Raw genomic sequence first — 25785 nt, forward strand, 5'->3', positions numbered from 1 at the left:
GGCCCGTGTTTAAGTGTGTGCCCAGTGAACAGTGACTTGCAGCGTGCTTTGTAGATGATATTGGCCAGAAGGACGTGTTTAAAAGGGTGGCATTAAAAGTGAGTTTGTTGGCATTTTTTAGCCATATCTTTGCTTAAACCATATACCGTTGGGTGCTTTCGACGTAATTGGTATGAGGAGGGAGAAGTCGCTCATATTGAGCACACATGTTTCTGAAAGCAGCAAACATTACAAGTATTAGTGGACGCCTGACACGCAATATCAACCAATTTTAAGTTCAGACCAGCGGTTTTCCAGGACATCACCATCATACAACCCAATACTATATCAAGCCTGCCCCCCTCTAGACCTCGGCAACCACTCTATTTCTGGTTTAGAGACATTGGTGGCTTACTGCTAAATATTCCAAATCATACCTCTCCTCAAGGGGCCGAAGGTGCCACTAGTCATGCCTAATTTGTGCTACTGCAGGTAATTTGCGATCATGCCACATTATTCCATGCCACGTAATTCCAGTCAAAGCCACATAATTCCACTCCACATATTTCAACTCCTAGCCACATAAATCTACTATATTGCGCATAATTCCACTTCATGGCACATAATTCCACTCCGCACAATTGTACTCCATGGCATATAATTGGACTCCATGCCCTACAATGCCAATCCACTCAACGCCACAGAATGTTGTGCCACACAATTCCATGCCACACAGTTCCAGGCAATAAAACTCCAATGTACACCGGATAACTTCAGTCCACACCACACCACATAATTTCACGCCATACCAAATATTTAAAGTCCATGTCAAAAAATTCCACAGTGCTATAAAATTCCACATTATGCCTCATAATTCAAGTGTACTCCACATACTTTCACTCCACTTTATGCCACATAATTCCATTCAACCCAACATGCCATATAATTCTACTACAATCTGCATGATTCCAGTTACACGTCCTGCCACATAGTTCAACAGCACATAATTTGACGCCACTCCACATACTTCCAGTTCCACACTATCACTCCACAGCACACTATTGCACTCCATGCCACATATTTCTGTACCATGCAGTTTCATGCCACATAATTCAATTGCAAATAATTCAACAAAACATAATTCCACTTCATCCCACATAATTGGACCCACTTCACACAAATTCACTCCACTCTGCATAATTCTACTCAACACAGCATAATTCCACCTCACACCACATAATTCCACTCTGTGCTGCATGATGTCACTCCACATCATTCCATTCCACACAATTGCACTCCATGTCACATAATTGCACCACATGCCATACTATTGCACTCCACAAAATTGAAGTCCATGCCACACAATTCCTTGTCTAACAATCTCACTCTATCCAATGCACTTCGATGCCAAATAATTTCACTTCATGTCACATAATTGCACAGCATATACTTCAATGAAACATAATTCCACTCTACTCTATGCAACATAATTTGACTCCTCTACAAGTAAACCCACTCCACTCCACATAATTCCACTCCACTTCACATAATTCCACTCAGCACAACACAAATCCACACACCACACAATTTTACACCACGCCACACAATTCTGTGCTATGCCACAGAATTCTGTGCCAAATCCCTCAGTTCCATGCAACACCATATGATTCCACTCCACCTCACATAATTCCTCTCCACACCACATAATTCCAGTTCACAACAGAATTCCACATCATGCCACCTAATTCCACATCATGCCACCTAATTCATCACCATGCTACCTAATTCCACACTGCCTAATTCCAGCCATGCTACATAATTCCACTGCATGCAATGTAATTCATCTCCACTAAATTGCACTCCGCGCCATACAATTGCACTCTACTCCACGAAATTGCACTCCACACCACACAGTTGCACTCCACCCAATTCCATGTCAAACAACACAATTTCACTCAACTCTGTGCACATAGTTTCACTCTGTAACATAATTGCACTGCACACCAAATAATTCTACTCAACTGCACATAATTGAACTCCTCTCAATTGCACACAATTCAACACCACACAATTCCACATTACACCATAAAATTCCTCACCATGCTACCTAATTCTACATCATATCATTGCCTACATATTTCTACTCTATAGATAACAGTTATTACTATTACATCCTTGTATCAATACACCAATGTATTTTCAACAAAACAACGAATATTAGTTGGACTGAGGCTCTAACATAGGTCTTTGACTGTATTCCTCTAGGCCACTGCACTCTACAACACTACACTCTATGCCACTGCGCTCTAATCTGCAACTCTTCACTCTATGCCGCTGCACCCTACTCCACTGCACTCTGTACCACTGCACTCCACTCTACGCAATGCTGCTCTGTTCCACATCACTTCACTCTACACCACAGCACTTTACTTCCTTAAACTCTACTCAAATCTACACTAGTATGCACCACTCTACAGTACTGCACTCTACACAACCGCAATGTATTCCACTACACTGTATGCCACTATACTCTATGCCAATGCACTCTACGACACTATAATCCACTCTGCATCACTATACTCTATCAACATGAACCTTCCTCCACTCTACTCTGCACCACTGCAATCTACACTACTGCACTTAATGACACTATACTCTGCACTCTACAGCTCTGCACTCTACGCTATTGCACTCTACTCCACTCTATGGCATCCACTTTATGCCACTGGACTCTGCACTGCTCTACGCTGCAGTGTACTTCATACCACTGCACTGGACTCTGCACCACTCCAGTCTACGCCACTCCACTCTACTGTACTCTTCAGATTTTAAGTAACTCAAACCATCACTCATGATTTAATGATGAAATAATAATAGCGATTTCTTAGCAGTTAAAAATACATTTTTAAACGTACTGTACAACCACAGTGCTGTACAACACAGCTAAAATAGACTTAACCAATAGCTCTCGCTGAGGCAAGACCTATTGGCTTTGCCAATGCTTGTTTATACCTGTTGTGACATGTAAGCATGGAGTTCAGGATATGCTCGTTCAACTTTTGGCCTCCACAAAGTGCTGTTATTGTGTCATTAAAATGTCAGCTGCCCTTCCGACAATTTGTATTGAAGTCTCTGAAGACCTGCCAAACAGAAGTTCTCTAAGAAACAATACAATCCTGGCGTTGTGACGACATGCGTGGTAAAGGAATTTGTGGTAAAGTCATATTCATTGTAACGGCCGTGTTCTAACTGCAGTGCATGGTTCCAACATTAGTTACACGCTGTTTCCCCAGAAAAAAAAAGATTTGGAAAAAAGTAATTCCACATAAAAGCTGTTTATCATGAAAAAAAGTCAGACCAATTGGTTAGGTCAAAACATATTTAACCCTGAGCTTATATTTACCACTCCCTCTTTGCTTTCCCTGGGCACATGTGGGATGTGATCCAGACCTTGGTGGAGTCCTTAAATGTATCTCTACTGCTGGAGAAAAAGATAAGAAATGCAGAAGGAGAACTGATGTCCAGGCCCAGAGGCCCTCTTTCTGTCTCTCTTGGATGCGGGCAGGGCTGGCTTTAGCGCTGGTGGCGCCCGGTGCTACAGTGTTTTTGGGCGCCCCCACCCCATGACCATCTCCTCTGATTCCCTCACTACCACCTGCCAAATGTCCCCCTCATCCCTCCATAAGCCCCCTTTCACATACATTCATTTGTTTCAAAGCTTGAGAAGTCTGCCTCTACTAATCCACTCAGCTATTCACATAAAATATAGTTCTGTTCTTTGCAGCAGGCATATTAACCCTTTATGGGAAGTCAAAGCTGCTGCTAGACAAAACCCCCATCTCTCTCCCTAGCAGGAACATTATTCACAAGAGTTATCTTGATATTTTAATTGCTTCTTGAAGGCTGGACTCACAACAAACTTTTCAGCGGGTGCTTTTAAAAAGGAAGTTATTGCTAAACACAACGCCCACCTGAGATCAGCGTCCCCCAATCCAGGTCAGCACCCAGTGCGGCCGCACCGCTCCCACCGTCCTAAAACCCGACCCTGGATGTGGGTAGGATGAAATCGTGGGATGGGGGCTCGGGGGCAGGTGCCTTGAATCATTCCAAACCCATGATGGCCTCACCCCATAACCTAAAACACGGGGACACATACTATACCACATGGCCATATTCTATATTCGTATCATATTTGTCTTTCTTCTACTCATCGCTACCTCCCATACTTCTAAACGTACCTATCTAACCTGATGATGGTATCGAATTTAGGGAGTGTGCTGCCTAGAAATACTAATAACTCTTACTAAAGAAACATTATGGTTCTTATTTTTCCAGCCAAGCAAAAGGTATCATTAAGTACCAACAGAGGACATTTTTTCTTGGACAGCAAAAAATACCTTTATTGAAAAAATACGCAATACTGTTATGAGCCACAATAAAATAAACTCGTAAATGTGATTAGGAATCTGCTGATAACTCATCCAAAATTCTGCCATATCTGTACTATGCTGTGCAACAGTTGTTACTGTTTAGATCACTAACACCACATGGGTGAGAGTAGCGTCTGTTATTCCAGTGCTACATATCCATACGACTCTAAGCAGTAGGCAGAACAGAAAATATTATCTCATGACCGCTTGCCTTAACATCATCCTACCACTCTCATCAAGTTTTAAATCTATTGCAAGACTGCATAGAATTACAAGAGGGTTGTAACAATTTTGCTGTTGGAAACATATTTTTGATAACTGTTTGCACTGATCAGTGGGCGCTATTGTCGGTGCTATAATGCTCTGGAAGCATTGCAGTCCTATGTGAGCTAGTAGAGGCATTCAGCAAGGCAGGTTCAATCACTGCTATAATTGCATTGTAATAGTATTTATATAGTGATTACTACCCCTGACGAGGTGTTGAAGCGCTTTTCGGCGAGTAGCACGCTACTCCAGAACCCAAAAGGAATTAGTGGTGGATTAGTAAAGGGAAATATGAGTACAGTTGTAGTATTATTATGAGTTAATTTGAGGTGCGGATATGTGAGTTTGTTAGTTTGATTGACTGGAGTAATGGAGAGGTGGAGGAGGGAAGAATCCAGAAGTGTTAATTGGGAGTATATGGTAATAGGATTTAGCCTTCGGATGAGTAAAGGGGGGACGGAGGAGGGAAGAGTCTGTGAAAAGTGTTATGGAGATCATAGTAGCAGGGTGAGATAAATGAGGGAGAATTTAGTAGGGTTGTTTGGGAGATTATGGTAGTAAAGTGAGTTTTGGGTGAGTTAGATGTGGAAGAGGAGGGAAGAGCTTAGCAGGGTTATTTAGGAGGTGAAAGTAGTAGAATGGATTTGGGATGAATCAGAGTGATGGAGGATAGATTGATAGAGACATGACATATGGTGATGGGTAGACAAAGTATGATATAAAATGAGAGCAGGGATTCATAAGTATCTAGTATAAAAACGTATCTAGGAGTTATGTAATGACCTATGAACATGTTAAGCATAGAATAACATACACACACACATATATATATATATATATATATATATATATATACACACACACACATACATACATACACACTTGAATACACACATGCACACATATATGTACATACATATACATATTTAAATCATAAGTAAATGTACATTAGTTAAACAGGTTTAAAGAGTATGTGTGTGGTTTATTGTTATGACATAGTCACGATACATATTTTCTAAAGAACTATATATAACTAGGATATACACATAATCAGATAAAAGATATTTATCAGCATAGGCATATGCAGTCCATAGCTGTTTGAATGTGGTGGTTATGAAGGAAAGAGCCAACTCTTGAGTAGTTTTCTGAAGACAAGATAGTTATCTGTGGTTCTTATGGTTAGGGGTAATGAGCAAGATTTACTCCTCCTACTGAACATACCTTTCTCTTATTTTTCTGTTCCTAAACACTCCGAAAAGTAAGCCTAAAAAATTGCTCCAAGAGCAATTTTCAAGGAGTTCTTCTGGGACTCTCATGTGAAATCTGTGAAGGCGCCTATTCTTTCTGTGCAGAGTTCTCCTTAGCAGGGAAGTCCTCACAGTGAAAATAAACCCTCTTGTGCCAATGCACTTTATTTCTCAGGTAGAAAGACATTTTTCTCCATGGACAAAGCCCTATTGCTAGACCTCGACCAGATTTGTGTTTTGCTCCCGTTTCTAATCCAGATTTTCCAAGTTATTTTCATGTAGGAAAGTTCTATTTTTTCATTCTTAACTTTATTTCGATCCTCAAGAATCATAAAAGTACAGTAGTACAGTACAAACACATTATAAAACAATCATGTCACATTTAAAATGAATAAATTCATACACAATTAGTACATATTCTCTATCCAGTCGCCACATGGCAACGTCACCATATACTTGTGTAAAAGGTTTCATGGAAACGTGCATAAAACCACTTTGTTAAGTTGCAAAAGGGACCTTTGATGCACATAAGTGCAGTCGCGGCTCGCTGCGTGATGAAGTGGCGGAGCAGCGCGGGGGTAATAAATATTAAATAATAATCATTTTTTTTAAACCTACCTGCCTGGTTGCGACGTAGCCGCTCCTTCTTGCTGGTCATTGGAGGCAGGCACAGGCTCCCAGCCTGCCCTGTGGCCAATCCTGACGCTGCTCAGAGCAGCATTAGGATTGTCTGGGAGCACCCAACAAGGGCACTCCCAGGCAGACTGGGAGCCTGTGCCTGTTCTCTCCAGCCCGGCAACACAGTGCCGGGCTGGGCAGAGCACAGTGCACACGTGTGTTTGGCCAGACCAAGTCCGCTGGCCAAACATACAAGCGCACTGAGGGGGTGTGCTGTGCACTCCCCCTCAGAGCTCCTCATAGCCCATGGCCCTGCCCCTTTAAAAGAAAACGATAATAAACACAGTTTATTATCGTTTTCTTGTAAAGGTTTGCAGCGGCTGCTGCTGGCGGGGGGGCAACACTCCTCCACCATAGCAGAGGAGCCGCTGCTGCATCATAGTATTAATATTATACTAGTTCCTGGGGCGGATAGACATAAAACAAACAGTGGGGGCAAAACAAACACACTCTTCATGCCATGATTCCATGTTTTTTTTAAAACTAATAAGAATCATAAAATTTCCTAAAACCGACAATATGTACAGGCGTGTGAGCCTGGGTTTAGCATTGAGATAAAACGTATCCGTGCCCTCCCATTCTCCTGCCCTGACAAGTCCTTCAAAATAAACAAAACATTTATATTTAGAGCACCAAAGTCAGGCAATTCTTGCATCTCTCCCATGCAATTCCTAAGATTTAAAAACCCCATACAATGCATTGTGTAATAAAGTACGACTTGGGCATAGAACACCCCCACTAAATAGGTAAAGTGCATTAAAATAGGGAAGATAATACCACAAATAAAATGTGTGAAAAGGGTTGAATTGATAGAGTACAGATCCACGTACATAAGTTAGGTACATCAAAATGGTAGCGGCTACCCCAAGCCCCACCCATGTGGCTAGCGTGTCAGGTCCAGTTCAAATACTCAGGTGCACTTAGATCGCCAGACCCAGGCAGCCAGAAAGTACCTCACATCCGCAAATACCACCAGTCTGGAACTGTCAGTACTTAGCATTCTAAATGCATCCAGCTGCTTCCTCATACCCAGGGTCCTGGCCAGGGGCAATAGCCATTTTGTCCTCTGTGGACCACATCCTGGCCGAGAGTAAAAAATGTGATATCGTTTCTGATGGTCCCCTGCACACAGGACTCTCATCACTGATGCTTTGTACACTATCTATCCTGCTTGACACACTAAGCTCCAATACGGAGACTCTGAGACCTGAACAGAAGGAACAGTTTCCGAGCTGGGGGGGTTGGAGGGGGTCAATCTCATCAATCTTCCCCTCGTATCTAGGCAACATTTTTAAATTCATAAACTCAAAGGTAAGACTACCCCACAACTACGAAAGGTTTCTGCAAATGCATACTTCCATTAGGTTGACTTAATAGACATTTTAGAGATGGAGCTGAGTTCCTCCAGTGCCACACGGAACCTTTTGATCCCCAGATTCCTAAGCATGGACCTAACATGCATAAACTATGGTATGTATGTCCTGGATCCTAGGTAGGACCAAGAGATCCTTTAGAAATTCCCTATATGCACCTAGAGAGGGTGACGTCTATATCCTGTACCAATAGATTTGAGGCCTGAACTCAGCTTTCCAGGAAATTTTCCTAAATGGCAGATCAAGATATAATGGGATCCATGGCCTGCTCTTAGGAAGAGCACAAAGGAACCTAATAAATCTGTTTTCTGTTGATGTTAAAAAATATTACAGTAAGTATGGCACCAGATCTCAGCACCATACAAAACAGCTCCCAGTGCTTTTACATTATATATCTTAATTGCTTGGGCGGCTTTCTTGGAAGATGTTCTGTTAAAGATCTTTAACATTCTTGACAAGCAATAATTCAGTGAGCAAACTGATGTTTGGGCCTGCATGGACCAATCCAAATTAGGGGTTAATCTTGTCCCTAAGCAATCAAAGTTAAAACTCCGCTCTATCGGTTCTGCATTAACATGCATCTTACGTTTACACGTTTTACTTCTTGCAGGGTTAAAAATTATAAATTTCGTTTTGGATCTATTGAGTTCCGACCCAGGCTTATTACAAAAGGCGTTAAAATCATCCAAGGAATGCTGGAGTCTTTCAAGTAGTTTGGAGATCAGGAGACTATCATCTGCGAAGAGTTAAACGGGCACTCTCCTGGGTCCCATCTTTGGTGCATTGCAACTGTCCCTGTCTAACTCCCCACTGGATACTTGTGGAGCAGGTGAGCTGCCCCTGGTCCCCCTTCTTTACTCTTGCATGATTGTCTTTGTGCAGTCAAACAAAAATTGCAAGCAAGTTGGACGGGATGTCCATGTTATCTGGTATGGACCATAGCAAAGCCCTAGGGACCAGATTGAAGGTTGCACGCAAGTCAACAAAGGTGACAAAAAGACTGCCCATGTTGACCATTGCAGTCTTCAAGTAGAAGCAGTTGTAGTGAAAGACCTGGTCAACCAGACAGGTCCCACTTCAAAACCCTGCCTGGAATTCAGAAAATATATTTTTTCCCTCAACCCAACCTTGAAGATGTACTAGGATTTGCTTACAGAAAATACTCTGTGACAAGTTTATTAGGCTAATTGGTCGATAATTGCTCGAGACACTATGCTGGCCTTTCTTATAGATTGTAACGATCTCTGCAGTGAGCCAGGTCACAGGGATCTGCAGGCCCTTCATGGTGGCATTTGAGAGATGCGTCATATAGAGACCTCAAATTCCCAGGTGTGATTTAAAAAGTTCATTTGGGATCTGATCAGGGCCAGGTGCTTTTGCTGGTAAAATAGATTTAATTGACTCTTCCAGTCTCCCTTAATTCAAACAGAAGAGTATTATAGTTCTTTAGTTTAGCTTGCAAGTGGAGGTCGATGCCTGTCCATAACGTAACATCTAAAGTGGGATACCCAATCATAGGGCTGCACATAGTACTCGACTGACTTCTTGACATCATTATAATTCTAGTTTTATTAAACACATAAACGTGATAATTATACCTCACTTTCTTGCTTTATTTTTAGCCACCAGCCACACAGATATTTAGCTAAAATAAGGAAAATTAAACGTCCAGCAAACCAGGACATATGGATTGCATAAATAATACATGTGAGTAATCAGTCCTATTTAAGTGCATAGAATGTCAATTCTAGGGTGTGCAGGTAACTTGCATAATTTGCTGTAGCGTTATTACGTGAAATTACAGCAAATTTAAGTGAGATTATGCAGAATTACCCTATGAGCACAACCCAGTATTTAGCGCTATTTTCTTATTGCAAAATGCATCTTCGCATTTGCGTTAATGGTACTAAATACAACAAAACACAGACTAATTTGTAAACCCTTCGGTTACTTTGGAAATGCTGCCACATTGGCATTGACAATAAAACAAATCACTACCTGAATCCCATTCACGCGGGTGCCAGCTTCATTATCAGAATGTTTCCGATAGGCTTCAGGCAGAGGCTTTCCGTTATGTTTTTCTAAAATCTGGTTGAGGTATTGACACTTCCAAAAATGTACATGTGGATACTTATAATATTTGTATCTACACCATTTTTGTAGGATATTGAAATTAAATGTAATATAAATCGTAATAAAACTTAGTCCATGTGATTTGCATATGAAGTGTACTCCTTCCTTGGCTCTCTATTGTCTATTAATTCATTGATTATATATTTGTTGGGGGTGTGGCTTTGTGCGCCAGTGCTATATGGTAGAGGACTCTATCGTTTCATGGAGCTTCTTCTGCTTATTATAGCCACTCTCTTGTAGCACCTTGTGTTTCCTATTCTCACGTCTGACACCAAAATGGTCAGGCAATAAAAATATTTTTATTAATCTGAGGTTTTTCTTCCACTTTCACTATATTATAATTTTGCATTCAAGCAGCCCACATTTTGGGTAGCACGCTGCTTGCTCTCCTCGCAAAATTTCACTTTAAGACTTTCATTGTTGCCTGAAGTGGGATGCAGCACTTTTTTGTTGCTGTTCTGAAGGTCCTGTCTTCTCATTTACCATCTGCTTTTGTCGCTGAACTTATAAATTCTCACAGGCATTTAAAGACCTGCATTACATGAAAGATGTTTTTGATGCTGCTTTGAGTGACTGAAACTCCTGATTTAAGGATTTTTTTTCAAAAATGTTTCTTTTTCTTCTCCCTCCTGTGAGCTATCTCAGTATTCTGTTGTAACACTATCCTATGTTCATATTTCTGTTTTATGGTAAGAACAAGTGGGGCATATTTATCAAAATGGCACACAATGCAGCAAATCACCTTGCTGCGCTGCGTTGCGTGGCTGGGAGATGCAAGGAATGTGTCAAACGTAACAATGTGTGGCACATTTCAGTCATCTGCTTGTGCTGGTGCACTATGTGTTGCCTAGCCCCTGGTCCCAATGCAGGCACCCTTGCACCATTGTTTTTCCTGCAATAAAGGAGACCTTCAGGCACCAAAACAATCCTCCGAGGCTTACCCTATTAACCATATTTCTGCTCTTTACGCCTCCCCCGGGAAGGGGAAGCATTTTGACACACTCCCAGGCCTGCCACTCTTGTCAAATCTGGGAATGCACCTATATCCATGGTTGGCTGTGAGGAAACACCTACTCTCCACCCATGGATCACGTCCCCGGGATTAAAAGGCAGTGACTTGTGCTGCCTTGAGTTATTCTAGATTTACCAAGCCACTCAGGGCTTTGCAAGGATGCCTTGCATAGTCTGATAAATCTGTTTCTAGCCTTTGCGTCATCCTGAGTCCCCTTGATTGGTGCAAGGGTGATGCACAATCTTTGATAAATTTGGCCCCAAGTCTCCACTCCAGTTGTCTCACAGTAAAACTCTCAATATTAAAACAGCTAACAACTCACTCATTGAGATTAAAACTACCTACTCTGGAAAAAAAACTAAGAGGTTCAAGAATAATCTGCTGTCACCTATTGCATTATCTAATGACCCAACTTTGGATACCATTCTTGATGAGGTGACAGCCCTCTAGCCTTTCATGAGTGCCACCAATAAGAAATTGAAAACAGATTGAAGACAGATGGATTATTATGGAGGGCAGAATGGTTGAAATGGAAGTGTTTCTGCTCTGTTCAGGGTATATCATTGAGGATTCCTCTCCTTGTGCAAGAGATCTTGAAACCAAATCTCCACACTGAATATTTGGTAAACAGGAGACATTGCAATAATCTATGTCTGTATGGTATGCAGAAAGCTGTCAAAGGTCCTATCATTCTTGAATTCTTGAGAAAATTCCTTCCAGACCTGCTTAACCTTCCTAGTTCTCTACTTCGTAATTTACAATGTGCACATCGTTGGGGAAGACCCAGTCCTCAATTATCAAAACCTAGAGTCACTATTATGTTATTTCTGAAATTTACAGCCCTTCTCTGTGTAAAGACAAAAGGAGATTTGCTTATTTAGAACACAACGTGTTCAAATCTCAAGATACTTCTATTGCAACCAATGTCAGATAAAGGAATTTCTTGCTTAGAGACCCCAGATGAGACACTTGGGATCCCCGGCTGGGTAGCTATGCTCTCTACAAAAACCATTAGAATAGAAACTGTTAAAATAGGCTCTTGAGCATACAATATGGGATCCTTCATTATTGTTTATGTAAAATAACTAACAAAGGCAATTTGTAACCCTTTGATAATCTTGTTAAACTGAATGCTTTTCTTCAAAGAATTGCCACAAATGAGATGGGGACTATTTGCTCTGTGGTTTGTATTATCATGTTGTCAACATGTCTCATTGATTTTTTTTCTGCTAATTTTTTCAGATCTGGATTTTTTCCTGATATGCTTTTACTTTTCCATCTTTATGTATGTCTCTTTCTTTTTTGTACTTTTCTTTTGTCTACATTCTGACTGCTCTTTTAATTTGTTTTTGATTGTTTTCCTATTGCATGCCCCTTGTATTGCGTGATTGCAGTTGTAACTAGTTTCCCATTTTTTGCATATTATCATCCTTGTTCCTGTTTTTGTGTCAATTATGTTTAATGTTGCATCATGGAATGTTCCTGAACTTGGAAATCTGGTGAAAAGATAAAAGGCATTTTATCATTTATCTAAACCTGAATCTAAAATTGCAGTTTGCAAGAAACACACTGCAATGCCTCTGAATCGGTCAAAGAAAAGAGACAATGGCCCTCATTATGAGGCTGGCGGTCATCAGACCGCCAGCCCCGCCGTGGTGGTCTTACCGCCGCAGACCCACATCACCGGTTGTGGGGTCTGGCAGAAGCACGGACAACGCCGGCGGTGAGCACCTCTACCCCCGCGGCAGGCCTCAGTCTGCTGGCCATATTACGAGGCTGCAGACTGCCAGACTTTCCGTGGTGGTCACCCTGCCACGAAAACCCTGGTGTTAATGCACCTGGTGACAGGGATCCCCATTCCTGTCGCCAGCACATGCTCCCCCACACGTCCACACACATGCAGACACCCCCCCACCCTTCCACACACTTACAAACACACCCCACCCCTTCATGCATGCATGCATTCACTTATACACCCTTCGGCATACATCCACAGACACCCCCTCTCGCTCGCATACATGCAGACACATACCACCACGGGGTCGCAAACACGCACTCAGACACCCTCATTCACATGCACATACACGCCCACAAATATTCACATTCAATTGCATACACACACGCATTCACCACCCCCTCATCCCTCTGCATACTGGCACTCATATTACACCCTCCTCTGCATACTCACACTCATACTACATCCCCCCTCCATATACTCACACTCACGCACCCACACACACAGATACCCTCCCCCTTGTAGGATGATGAACTTACCTTTTCCGGCGAGCTGCTCGTCCGGGAGGGATGGGTCCTGGCGGTTTTGCATCACCAGCACCACCACGCCAGCAAGACTCCACCAAGCTATATTATGGCTCGTAATACGGCGGGCAGGGTCTTGCTGGCGTGGTGGTGCTGGTGATGGAACCGCCTCTTTGGAGTCAGACTTCCGCCCATAAATGGGCAGAAGCCTTCCTATGACTCCTAATATGGCCTTCAGCAGACTTACAAAAAGACCTCCGAAGTCGTAATGAGGCCCAATGTGTTAATCTAGTCTTTTTCCCCAGAATTGATCATAAGGGTCGGGTTGCCATTCTTTGTCACAAATATTTAACCCTGCATGCTTTATCTACAGAGTGTGATAGATTGATGTTACTCTAGACAATAGATATCTGACTTTATTTAATGTTTATGGTCCTGTTAAATCTGTCCCTGAGTTTTGACATACTGCTAAGTCCAAACCTGCAAATATTTCCAATTTCAGTGTAATTATGGCTGGTGATTTTGATCACTTTTTGCATCCTTTTGCCTATAGGAAATCAAAATTTTAACCCAACAAATCTCAGAACGCATTTAAAACTGTTATCTCCTCTAGAAGCTATTTGATGGTTGAAGAACATGTCATCCAGACAAATTAGAACTTTCCTTCTTCTCTAATGCTTATAACAAGATGTCCAGGATTGATTTTGTTTCAGTTATGAAATCATTACAACCTAATTTGCATTCTGCTGAAATTGGCTTCATTTTTATATGTGACGATCCCCCCATTTTGGCTTCTTTAGGTATTTCTATTGTCGATTCAAATGTTGGAAGATAAAGATTTAATTATTTTTTGTCAGACATTGATTTGACCTCTGAAGCTACTCCTTTTATTAATGACTTTTCCAATTCAATAATCCCTCCAACACTTCTATTGCCAACAATTGGGATGCTTTCAAAGCCCCTGCTAGAGGCTTCCCTATTGCTTCTTTAGTAAGGAGAAAATTACTTTAAAATCATATGTCCGTCGGTTACAAAAACACTTGAGCATATTTATTTCACCTCTAAATGTTCTTCTATGCTACATGAATTAATTTGTCATATGTGACTTAAATTAACATGCTACTATTGATGCCTGCAATATCTTGCTTGACTTTAAATCTAAATTCCATGGGAGTCAGGATAAAGCAGATAAGATCCTTGTAATTATTTAAAGATTAAAACAGATTGAAAAGTTATTTTTAATGACTTTATTAATGCAGTGTCAATTTCTAAAACTGATATTTCTAATTATTTTCAAACCTTTTATAAGTATTGTATAAGTCATTATATATTGAGGACACATCCCTGTGAAATTAATGTTTAGCATGTTTTCAATGAAATTCCTAGAGCCCTCTCTTTAATTGATACATTTGGAGATTTATAATCTGATATTAGGATTCAAGAAGTATTAACTGGCATCCACTCCCTAAAGAAAGTGTAAGCTCCAGGTATTAATGGCTTTTTAATTCAAATTATTTTGTCACTATATTCTTTTTTCCACTCAAATTATTAGCACTTTTTAATTATTTTATTTCTGATTCCAAGGCAAGTGGTCCCTTTTTGGAAGCCTCAATAAATGTTATCCCGAAACATAATAAAGATCTTAACATTTGTCATAACTATACCCCCATTTTACTTATCATTCTGATTGTAAGATATTTTCCAAGGTCTTTGCTTCCTACTTAGAGTCTGTTGTTACTCTACTCATCAAATTTGATCAATCTCGTTTTATTAAAGGTAAGCAAGCTCCTTAGTGGGGCTTAAATTCCTCACTAGTGGCGTTGTCATTAGATGCTAAAAAGGCTGTAGATCGCATCAACTGGCAATACATGTTTAAAACTCTTAATTGGTTTGGTTTGGCTTCTGACCCAAATTCACTCCTGTTAGGGAGCTACTATACTGTAATCCGCAGAGTAGTGTATTTGCCAAAGGCCAACACACGCACACCCTCCCTGGTGCGGGCCACGACCACTGGCCGACACCAGGGAGGGATATTGAAAATCTTTTTTTTAATTAAAAATCCCTCGGGAGACACTAAAGAGATTCTGCGCCTCCCCTGATCCCCTCCTGCCCATCTGTGATTTCAGCATGCCGTGACGAGCTCCAACTTTACAAACCCCCACCAGAGCAGCAATCAAAAGCAGGTAAGTTGTGCTCTTGCATCTGATGGGGTTTTGGGGGCATTTTAGAAGCCCTCCATGTTTGTGGGATGCATCGGTGGAAAGGAGAGAGTCTCCCCTTTCCATTGATGCCTCACCCAAACAGATTCCTCCTGATCAGGAATTCCAGTATGCTCACTAGGCTACAAGGGATAGTAAGAGGGGTAGGCTCACATGGCAATGGACTGGCCCCTACCTGGTGGCATATATAATAAAAAATATCTGTGTTTTTTACCCTGGGGGGCACGATTGCATCCCCTCAGGGCAGAATACATAAAAAGAAATGGCCAAAAAATTTCTGCCGCAGGAAACTAGGGGGGTTGGTCCACATGGTAACGGGCCGACTCCACAACCGGGGGCATCTTATTTTATTTTTACATGTTTGGTACACCTGGGGTGGGTGCAACCGCCCCCCAGGGGTTAAAAATAATAATTAAAAAAAAGAAAATATGAAATTGACAGGGGGTCGCACGTGAGCAGGACTGACCCCCCTGAGAGAGACAGACTCTCTATAGAAGGACAGAGATCTCTCTCTCTATCTCATACATGTATATATATATATATATATATATATATATATATTCCAAATCCAAACGCCGGAGACCCAAAGCTACACAAATGGCGGCGGTCCGAGCGTGGATCCAGCTATCCACTTGTATCATACACCAACTCCTCCAAATTGCAAAGGACATGCTTGGACAGCAATATTGTGGTCACATGTATTATTTAATAAAAGATGCCTCCTCACAACGCGTTTCAGCCGTAGCCTTGATCATGCGTGATATATATCGTATATATTTATATATATATATATATATACATATATATATATATATATATATAAAGATCACTTTTGTCAACGTATGTGAGGTTTCCCTGGGGGCTGCGATTGCCCCCCAGAAAAACCACACACACATAAAGAAAGATCTATATATTTGTGTGTGTGTGTGTGTATATATATATATATATATATATATATATATATATATATATATATATATATATATATCTCAGGCAGCAATAAAAATGTCAAGATCACTCTTGTGATTATGTCCCTGTTGGAGAAAGAGATCGGACTTGTGTCTAATGGTAGTTTTGACGCCATAAAGTAGTGCAGAAGGTTTATATGCCTCTTGCAAAGAACAGATCTGTACTTTATGTGAATAGCTCAGTGGATTAGTAAAGCCAGCCATTACATGCGCTTTAAAACAAATGATATATATGTGCTGCGAGGGGGCTATGGAGAGATGAAGGGCAATTTTGCTGGGTAGAAGTGAGGGAATCCAAGGAGGAGGTCATGGGAGGGGGAACAACAAAAAATGCTTGTCGTACTGGGCACCACCAGCGCTAAAGGCTGTGATGATGGGTATGCGGCAAGGTTAAGTAATAGTGTGTATTTTTTCTTTTTTTCAGTGTCTTCGGAGAACTTGCTGATCGAGGCAAGAAGCGAAGGTAAGGTGACTGACATTTACTGTTGCACACATCACACACACAGTCAAAAACACACACACACCCACTACCAAATATTGTGACCATTTGTGCCTTCTAAGTAGGCTAGTGTTTTAGAGGGACAGTTTAGCCAGTAGCAAAGATGTTGCCGCATTGGATGACTGCTGCTGAAGTGGTAACTCGGGTTATGGAGGACAGCTCTGAGGCAGGATCAGAGACTCTGACAGCAGATACTGAGCCATCATCTGGGGAAGAGGACAATGGAGCAGAATCTGGGAGTGATTTTTCAGTTGGTGGAGTCCAATCCAACGACTCCTCTTCCAGTGATTCTGAGGGAGACTATGAGGACAGCCGTGCTGTCCCTTCACAAGCACAATCTGTGCAGCAGGACAACAACGGGAATGCTCATCTCAGACAGCGGGTGTGTGCTGTGGCAAGCTCAGACAGAGTGCTCTCTTGGCAGCCCTCCAATTTAGTTCAGTCCCAAATTCCACTTTTTACTGGTGACGCTGGATGTAAAGTCGATAAAGCCAACTTTTTGCCAGTCGATTACATCCATCTCTTTTTGGATGTTGACTTTCTTCAGCAAATTGTGCAGGGAAAATATTTGCAAACATATACCTAAACTATCGACTCCACAGGGATGAATTAAACAACTTTTATCTCCTCAATAATCATTTAATCATTATTGGGGCAGTGTGTAAAGATTATATCAACTTTACTTTATTGTACATCAAAAAAATGAAAACATTTCTTATGAGGAAAAAAAACATACCTACTTTCTCATTAAACATGTACAGTCATAACAAGATGACACATAAACATATGATTGTCCATACACATATGAAACACCAGTCCCTATATATTATTTTTTTCGTAACCAGATGTCCTATGTAGATAATCCTATCAACTAAGGTCCTTTTTAGAAAGAACTTTAGCGCCTGTGTCCCATTCTTATATGGTGGGAACTGTGGCTGCCAATTTTGCGTCCAGAACAATTTCTGAGGGAGCCCGGAGGTACTCTAGGGCACTGTTCTAGGGAACGCTAGTGGACTCCGACTTCCCTGGCGGAGTTGAAGATATTTGTGGGCTTTACGCTTAAAATGGGGTTAATGCAGAAACCCACCTTGCAGTCCTAGTGGATAACTCGCACGGTTTAGGTAATCCCCATCTTCGCATCGTACATGAGCAGAGATAATTTTTTGCTATTGCAACTCATGCTGCATTTCAGTGATAATTCTGCTGCATTGTCCCAGGACCATCCAGGCCATAACAGGTTGTTCAAAATTCAGCCGCTCGTGGTACATTTGTCTGCCAGGTTTGCAGAGCTCTCTATTCCTGGAAAGAATATAGAAGTCGATGACTCCTTGATCCTGTATAAAAGGTGGATGCTGCTCAGGCATTACATTGTGAGCAAAAGGGCCCGCTATGGCATCAAGCTGTTCATGCTGTGTGAGAGGTCTTCTGGCTATGTGTACAGCTTGAGGGTATATTCATTGAAGGACTCCAAGCTAAACCCTGTAGGTTGTCCTCCCACATTAGGGGTCACAGGGAAGATTGTATGAGAGCTTATCCAGCCATTCCTTCACAAAGGTTATAACCTTTATGTGGACACTTTCTTTACAGGAGTAGAGCTGTTCAGTGATCTCTACAGAGCTGGCACTGTGGCCTGTGGTACAGTTCGTTGTCAGTGCAAAGGATTCCCACCTTTGCAAGAAGCTCCATGAATCCCAGAGTACTGCGTTGTGCTCCAACAAATTGCTTGCAGTCAAGTTCTCGGATCGTCATGATGTATATGTGCTCACTACAATTCATCATGAGCCCACTTCCCCCATCACAGTTTGGGGCCAGATGGCTGAAGTCCACAAGTCCACCTATATATTACTGTTCCCGGTGCCCATCTCAGCCAGGCCTCTGTTTCACTACTTGCTTTACGTTGCATCATAAAACAAAGTTCTGCGAAATCGACTGAGGTGGGGCTGCCATTGGGTAAACCTTTCAGTGGCTGTGCATGGATACCAAACATCCATGGGCCACTGCTTCGTTAGGCAAGCAGCCACAGAATTTTAGATCATCTACTTCAGGAAATCATGGGCTTCTTTATGGCCTGCTTGACACCTTTATCGGCCGTCAGGACGTGGTGGGTGTTCTGATCGATTAATGTGCATTATAGTCCCTACACTGCACATACTGGTGGACAGAACATATGCCACATTGTCACCGAGTACCCTGTGTGGTAAAATGTTAAAGGCGTGACTGAATTTTGAAGTGCCTGTTAGGGAACTTTTGTATGGTACACAAGGACCACCCTGATTGCCAACGAGAACCAGAGTAAGTGTAATAAGTCAAGCAAATGTCCTGTGGGACATATTCACCAACGTTTCTACTTGTTTGAAAGTGTGCAAACTCAATTTGTATCTTCAGTTTCAAAGCAAAAGTAGAAGAGTTGGTGAAGGCGTCCTGCTGGATATTTGTTTGGCTTTTCACTTTAGAGACATTAGGTAGTATTCACCATCAAGTCTACCTTAGTTTCAATGGAGATATGCTTGCTCAGTTCGAGGAACAGACTTCGCAGGGCATATTCGGACTCCCCAGCTTACATCTACAAACTGGAAGGAGTTGAATTTAGCACAGTAAGTGTACTGATGGTGCATGAAAGACATGTCTTCTTGAGGTTCAAGTAGATAATGAAGGAAGGCATTAGTATAGGCTCACTTAGCAATTATACAGGATTTGTCAGGACTCGATGAGGACAGAGACATGAACCGGTAAGAAAAACTTACAGTGGGTGTGCTTTCCCAGTGATATTGCACAGGTAGAAAGCAGATAGTAAAAGTATTACAGATGCACATCATCTACACCTATGGATTCAAACCCATTGGTACCACACTGGCACTTATGACAATGACATGTATGGGTCAGTGTTTGACCTGCTTGCCATGTTCATCCTCCGTCAGAACTTAGTAGATGTTCAATTTTCTGTATGATAAGTGCATTACAGTCACAGCACTTCACATAATAGTGGCTGAGACATACAATACGTTCTCACAGACTATCCTGTTTGCCAAACACTACCCTTCTTAATAGTTTATGATGTTCTCTTTAGGGATCTTCATAAAAATTCCCCAGCATGTCTGCCTTAGTTTCAAAGGTAGATATGCCTGCTCATTTCAAGGCATAGGCCTGACAAGGAATACTCGAGGTATCTAGTTGTCAGAAATGTCTGGGTTTGGTAGGTTTCCCTAAATGGTCCCAGATCCCAGGACTAATACACTCACCTCAGTTATCATTATCACCACAGTAAATTTTGGGCCCTTCCCTGTTGCAGGGACTTAGCCTACTCACACAAGTGATGCACAATTCAGGAGAATGCTGGGTGGAAGGAGGTTTGTGGCTCCCCTCAGATTCCAGAACTTTGCATTGCTGAAATGCAAGGAAAATGTGTTATTTCAGATGAATTTTGAGGTTTGCAAAGGAGTCTGGGTGACAGAACTTGGTGAGAGCCTGACAAGTCACCCCATTCTGGATTTCCCTTGGTGTCTCATTTTAAAAAATGTAAAGGTTTGCTATGTTTCCCTAGGTGTTTTCAGTGGAAAAATGTAATGTGTCCATGTTGTTTTTTAGGGCGTTTCCTGTCACAGACTCTAGGCCTACCCACACAAGTGAGTTACCATTTTTGTGAGAGACTTGGGGAAATGCTGGGTGGGAGGAAGTTTGTGGCTCCCCTCAGATTCCAGAACTTTGCATTGCTGAAATGTGAGGAAAATATTTTGGGGGGACAAATCTTGAGGTTTGCAAAGGATTCTGGGTGACAGGATCTGGTGAGAGCCCCACATGTCACCCCATTCTGGATTTCCCTAGGTATCTAGTTTTCACAAATGTATAGGTTTTCTAGGTTTCCCTAGGTGCCAGCTGAGCTAAAGGCCAAAATGGACAGCTAGGCACTTTGCCAAAAAAGAGTCCGTTTTCAGTGGAAAAATGTAATGTGTCCATGTTGTTTTTTAGGGCGTTTCCTGTCACAGACTCTAGGCCTACCCACACAAGTGAGTTACCATTTTTGTGAGAGACTTGGGGAAATGCTGGGTGGGAGGAAGTTTGTGGCTCCCCTCAGATTCCAGAACTTTGCATCGCTGAAATGTGAGGAAAATATTTTGGGGGGACAAATCTTGAGGTTTGCAAAGGATTCTGGGTGACAGGATCTGGTGAGAGCCCCACATGTCACCCCATTCTGGATTTCCCTAGGTATCTAGTTTTCACAAATGTATAGGTTTTCTAGGTTTCCCTAGATGCCAGCTGAGCTAAAGGCCAAAATGGACAGCAAGGCACTTTGCCAAAAACAAAGTAGGTCTTCAGTAGAAAAATTTAATGTGTACACATTACTTTTTGGGGAGCTTCCTGTCGTGGGCAGTAGGCCACACAAGTGAGTTACCATTTTTATATGGAGACTTGGGGGAACAAAGAAAAAATGACCAAATGTTATTGCCAATTGTCTTTCTGTACATCAATGCCTTCCAAATGTAAGACAGTGTGTAAGAAAGAAGTCATTTCGAGAATGCCCTGTAATTCACATGCTGGTATGGGTAGCCCTGAATTCAGAGATGTGCAAATAACCACTACTTCTAAACTCCACATTTTGGAAATACATAGGTTTCCTTGATACCTATTTTTCACTCTTTATATTTTACTAAATGAATTGCTGCATACCTGGTATACAATGAAAACCCATTGCAACGTGCAGCTCATGTATTGGCTCTGTTTGCCTTGGGTTCGTGATGAATCTACAAGCTCTATATATTCCCGCAACCAGAAGGGTCCAGATGACGTAACAGTAAATTGCTTTAAAAAATCTGCTTACTTGGTGGACTTTTGTCTGTCATGAACACTGAATATATATTGTCTTGTTTTTTACTCTGCACCAAAAGGTTAAGTCGGACATATCTTGCTTACTTCTCACAAACTTTCTCTCCTTGCACTCATAACATTTGTAATGCATTTCCATTTCTGTATAGTACCTTTCCTCTCTTTTTCTCTTTCTCTTTTCTCCTTTTTCCACTCTATTATTTTCCCTATTCTCTATCTTCTCTTTCTTTTTTTGTCTACTCCTTCTCTTTCGTATATAACATTCTTCCACTCTTCAAATGTTTATTTTTTGCAATATTTATTCAAATGTATGACTGTAACTCTGCTTATAAATTGCTGCATGAAATAACAAATAAAAATTATTAAATAAAAAAATGTATATGTTTTTTGAATTGTGAAAAGAAATGAAGGGTATGCTGGTTTGTGTGTGTATAATTTAGTTGGAAACATAACATATTCATCAGCAGAGTCTTTAGTATTCTCACTCTGGAAAGACTTTGATCCTCTACCACCAGGAGACTGAGGCCCTAATTATGAGTCTGGCTGTCCTGGGACTACCAGACTTGTGGTGGCAGACTGACCGCCACCAAAGTGGCGGCCAGACTGCTACATTATGACCGTGGCCGAACGACCATGGTGGGACCGCCAGCACTGCCACTTTTCAGTCACACGAAGGCCCGGCAGTGCTGGTGGTCCCAGTTCTCCAGGGCAGCGCTGCATGCACCGCTGCCCTGGGGATTACGACCCCTCTCTCCACCGGTGTTTGTAAAGGCTGGCGGAGACAGGGTGCTAGGGGCCCCAGGGGACCCTCTGCACTGCCCGTGCCCTTGACATGGGCAGTGAGGAGGCCCCCCTGTCCAGATCCGTCAGGCATTTGCGCGACAGGTGCTGGTGCACCTGACGCACAACATCATTGCTGCCGGCAGTATTACGAGTCAGCGTTAATATTTTTGTGAGTATCCCACTGGGCCAGCCGGAACTCATAATAGGGCCGGTGTGAAGGAGACCACACTGGCGGTCTCCTGAGTGCGGGAGTGTGGTGGGCAGCCTTTTCCACCTGCCAAACTGGTAATGAGGCCCTGTGTCTTGGCAATAATCGTTTCTTTGTTCTTCTATTCAATCTCCTACACCATAAGAGATATAGAGGCTGCCATATCTTTTTTGACGGAATTAGCCATTGAAATTTCAGCAGATTTCCTCAAGTTGCTTTAAAAACTGTTCAATTTCATCCATTTCCTTCTCAGTCAATATTAGTAACTAAATTTTCTAAGACACTGGAATTATCCACTTCCAAATATTGAAATATTTTGAAAGAATGAGAAAACCAGTACTACGGAATTAAAAAATAATTTAGGTACATAATGTAGAATTCAACCCCATAATCTCCAGAGTGCCAGTCAGACTATTCATAACTAGAGCCACACCAATAGAATTGTATCCCAGTTAAGACTGGAAAACATGAATCAATGTATCAGAATTTTTAGCAACACCTTTGAAATAGGGTTGGGTGGAACTTGTGGAGTTTTACTCTGTGGAATTCCTTAGAGTTTTGCCCACCTCTACTTACATTTTAGTGAATTCCTTCCTTCAGCTGGCCACAATTGAAAGTGAGCAGGATCAATATCCCTGGTCCCGTATGCAGACCAAAGCGTGGTGCATTAACAGTGATCTCAGCAGTTGTATTCAGATTTGTCTGTGTCAAATTAATTCCCATGTTATCTCCAAATTCAATTAGTTGGGAGCCCTGTGTAACGTAAAAAGTGCCCGACATCCCATAGTGACAAACGGCGGCGCTTAGAGTTCATATGAAGGCCAAGTGTTGCCAGCATGGGGCTCGGAGTGCATTCGCATTGTCTGCCTACTCTCCACTTCCTGTCATACACGACCTCCCCGTTCTGCCACCACAGCAGAGCACTCTCATATACTGTTATTCTCCTTTTTAGGTTGAGAATAGCAGCACGCAAGCGCTGCTTTTCTGATGTGTTGGTATGTATCTGGGCTTTTAACCACGCCCACCGCACCCCCATCACTATCACTCGTTCATGGGCTTGCCTTTCAAAAATCCTTTGTTTTCTTTGGTAATTGCTTTCCCTTTGTCCCTCCTTATTGTGGTTTTGTTACCGCCTTCACCATCGACCCTGTTACATGGCTAATTGCACTTTTGCCGATAACTTTGACTGCGAGCGAACTTCTTTTTCCTTTTGTCTCTCTATTCGTGTTCACAGCGGCACTTTTGATTGGCTCGCTTATGTCAACTGTTTCACTTTTTTTTTCAGTTTGTGTGGCAAGATATGTCCAATTAGGAATTTAGAATGCTAATAGCTCTACCCAGAGCAAACACAAGACCCAATGCATTGCAATGTGCGCTGTTTACACCCTCAGTTCTCATGGTATTTAACTTGTCCCACAACAGAAAAGTATTTTGTCTCAATTGAAAAGATTTCGTGTTGCACAAGAGTCACCTGGGCTCGGTGCTGTGAGATTTCAATCCCAAGGGACCATTTAAATGGTTCTGGGTAGCAGGAAGCAACATCTCTCCTGCTTTCAGGATCCCCAATTAAATAATATGGTGAGAATCCTGTGCTGGTCTGCATTAGTGCGGGAATCACCCCGTGCTTAGGTGGTTGTTGGAGGGTGGGGGTGGGGGGGGGGGGGATCGCTGCATTTCATCCCTTAGTGTATTCGTTTTTCTTTGAGTAACATTCTGTTTTTTCTTTGCCTCTTTACCTGCTCTCTTAATGTCCCAGTTTAATTCGATTCTTGCTTTATTTTACTTCCATTTCTCTCTTTGCTGTTGCTGCTAATTCTTGTTCTACCGGTTGCCTCGTCTTTTATATTCAATTCCTTTAGCCATTTTAGCTTTCACCCTCCATGGTCTCTCACTTGGATGTTCAATTTGGAAAACAATGGCACTCCCTCCAAAAATAAAAAAAAACAGAAAAAAACATCGAACTCTCCTAGTCATTTTCCTCTCTGTTGCTGTATCGATACTGGGATACATTGCTTCTGTCTGCACTTATTTTAGTTTCAGATTGCACTGCTTTCTGATAATGGAGATGTACTTTGGTTAAACAGAAAAAGCGAAGTAATAGTTCACCACTACAGATGTGTGTGCTTATCGGTAAGTTAGAAGATGGAGGTGCATGTACACCATGGGATATGGAGTAGATTGTGTACACATATAGAGTTGGAGGTAAACTGTATGTAACAGTGCATCTAGGACAGTAAGTAGATGATAGTAGTGCACTTAGAACAGGGAATAATATGAAGGTGCCCAAGACTGCAGGGACAAGAAACAGCAAGTGTATTGCATTTTCTCAACGACCAGAATGAGTACATCTATGACAGAGGTAGACTGCATGTGTACGTTTTAGTGGGAATATAGGCTTTGTGGTTTGCGTATACAGTCTAGAAATTTAAGCAAGCTGTTGGTTCCTAGAGGTTGAAGTAGATCATGTGTATAAATAAGCAGAAAATGACTTTATACACATCGTACCGAAATTAAGCTGTATAGACACAGGATTAGAGATGGACTTTGCGTTTTCATATAGGAAAGGCAATAAACCGCGCTTTGTATGCATACTGTGTAAAGGAAGCAGGAAGTTGACTGCATGTAGTTTTCTGTGGAGGGGCTTCTTTACGAATATAAATCGGTTATATCATGTTTTCTATCTATTTTCTTTATGTCAGCATTTGTTTTGCTACTTTTATTCTACTTTCTAGTCTGTCCACAGTGATAATTCTCTGTAAAAACAAATCCATAATTATTAGAATTTTAGCACTACGTTCTTGATTTCATTCTATGACGTACTTAGGACCTGATTTGTGCAATGTTAGCGCCACCTTTGTGTAATTCTTTGACGCAAAAGTGGCGCAAACTTACAAAATATAATTAAAGTTTCC

Source organism: Pleurodeles waltl, chromosome 6 (genome assembly GCF_031143425.1).
Source record: "Pleurodeles waltl isolate 20211129_DDA chromosome 6, aPleWal1.hap1.20221129, whole genome shotgun sequence".
Taxonomy (NCBI): Eukaryota; Metazoa; Chordata; class Amphibia; order Caudata; family Salamandridae; genus Pleurodeles; species Pleurodeles waltl.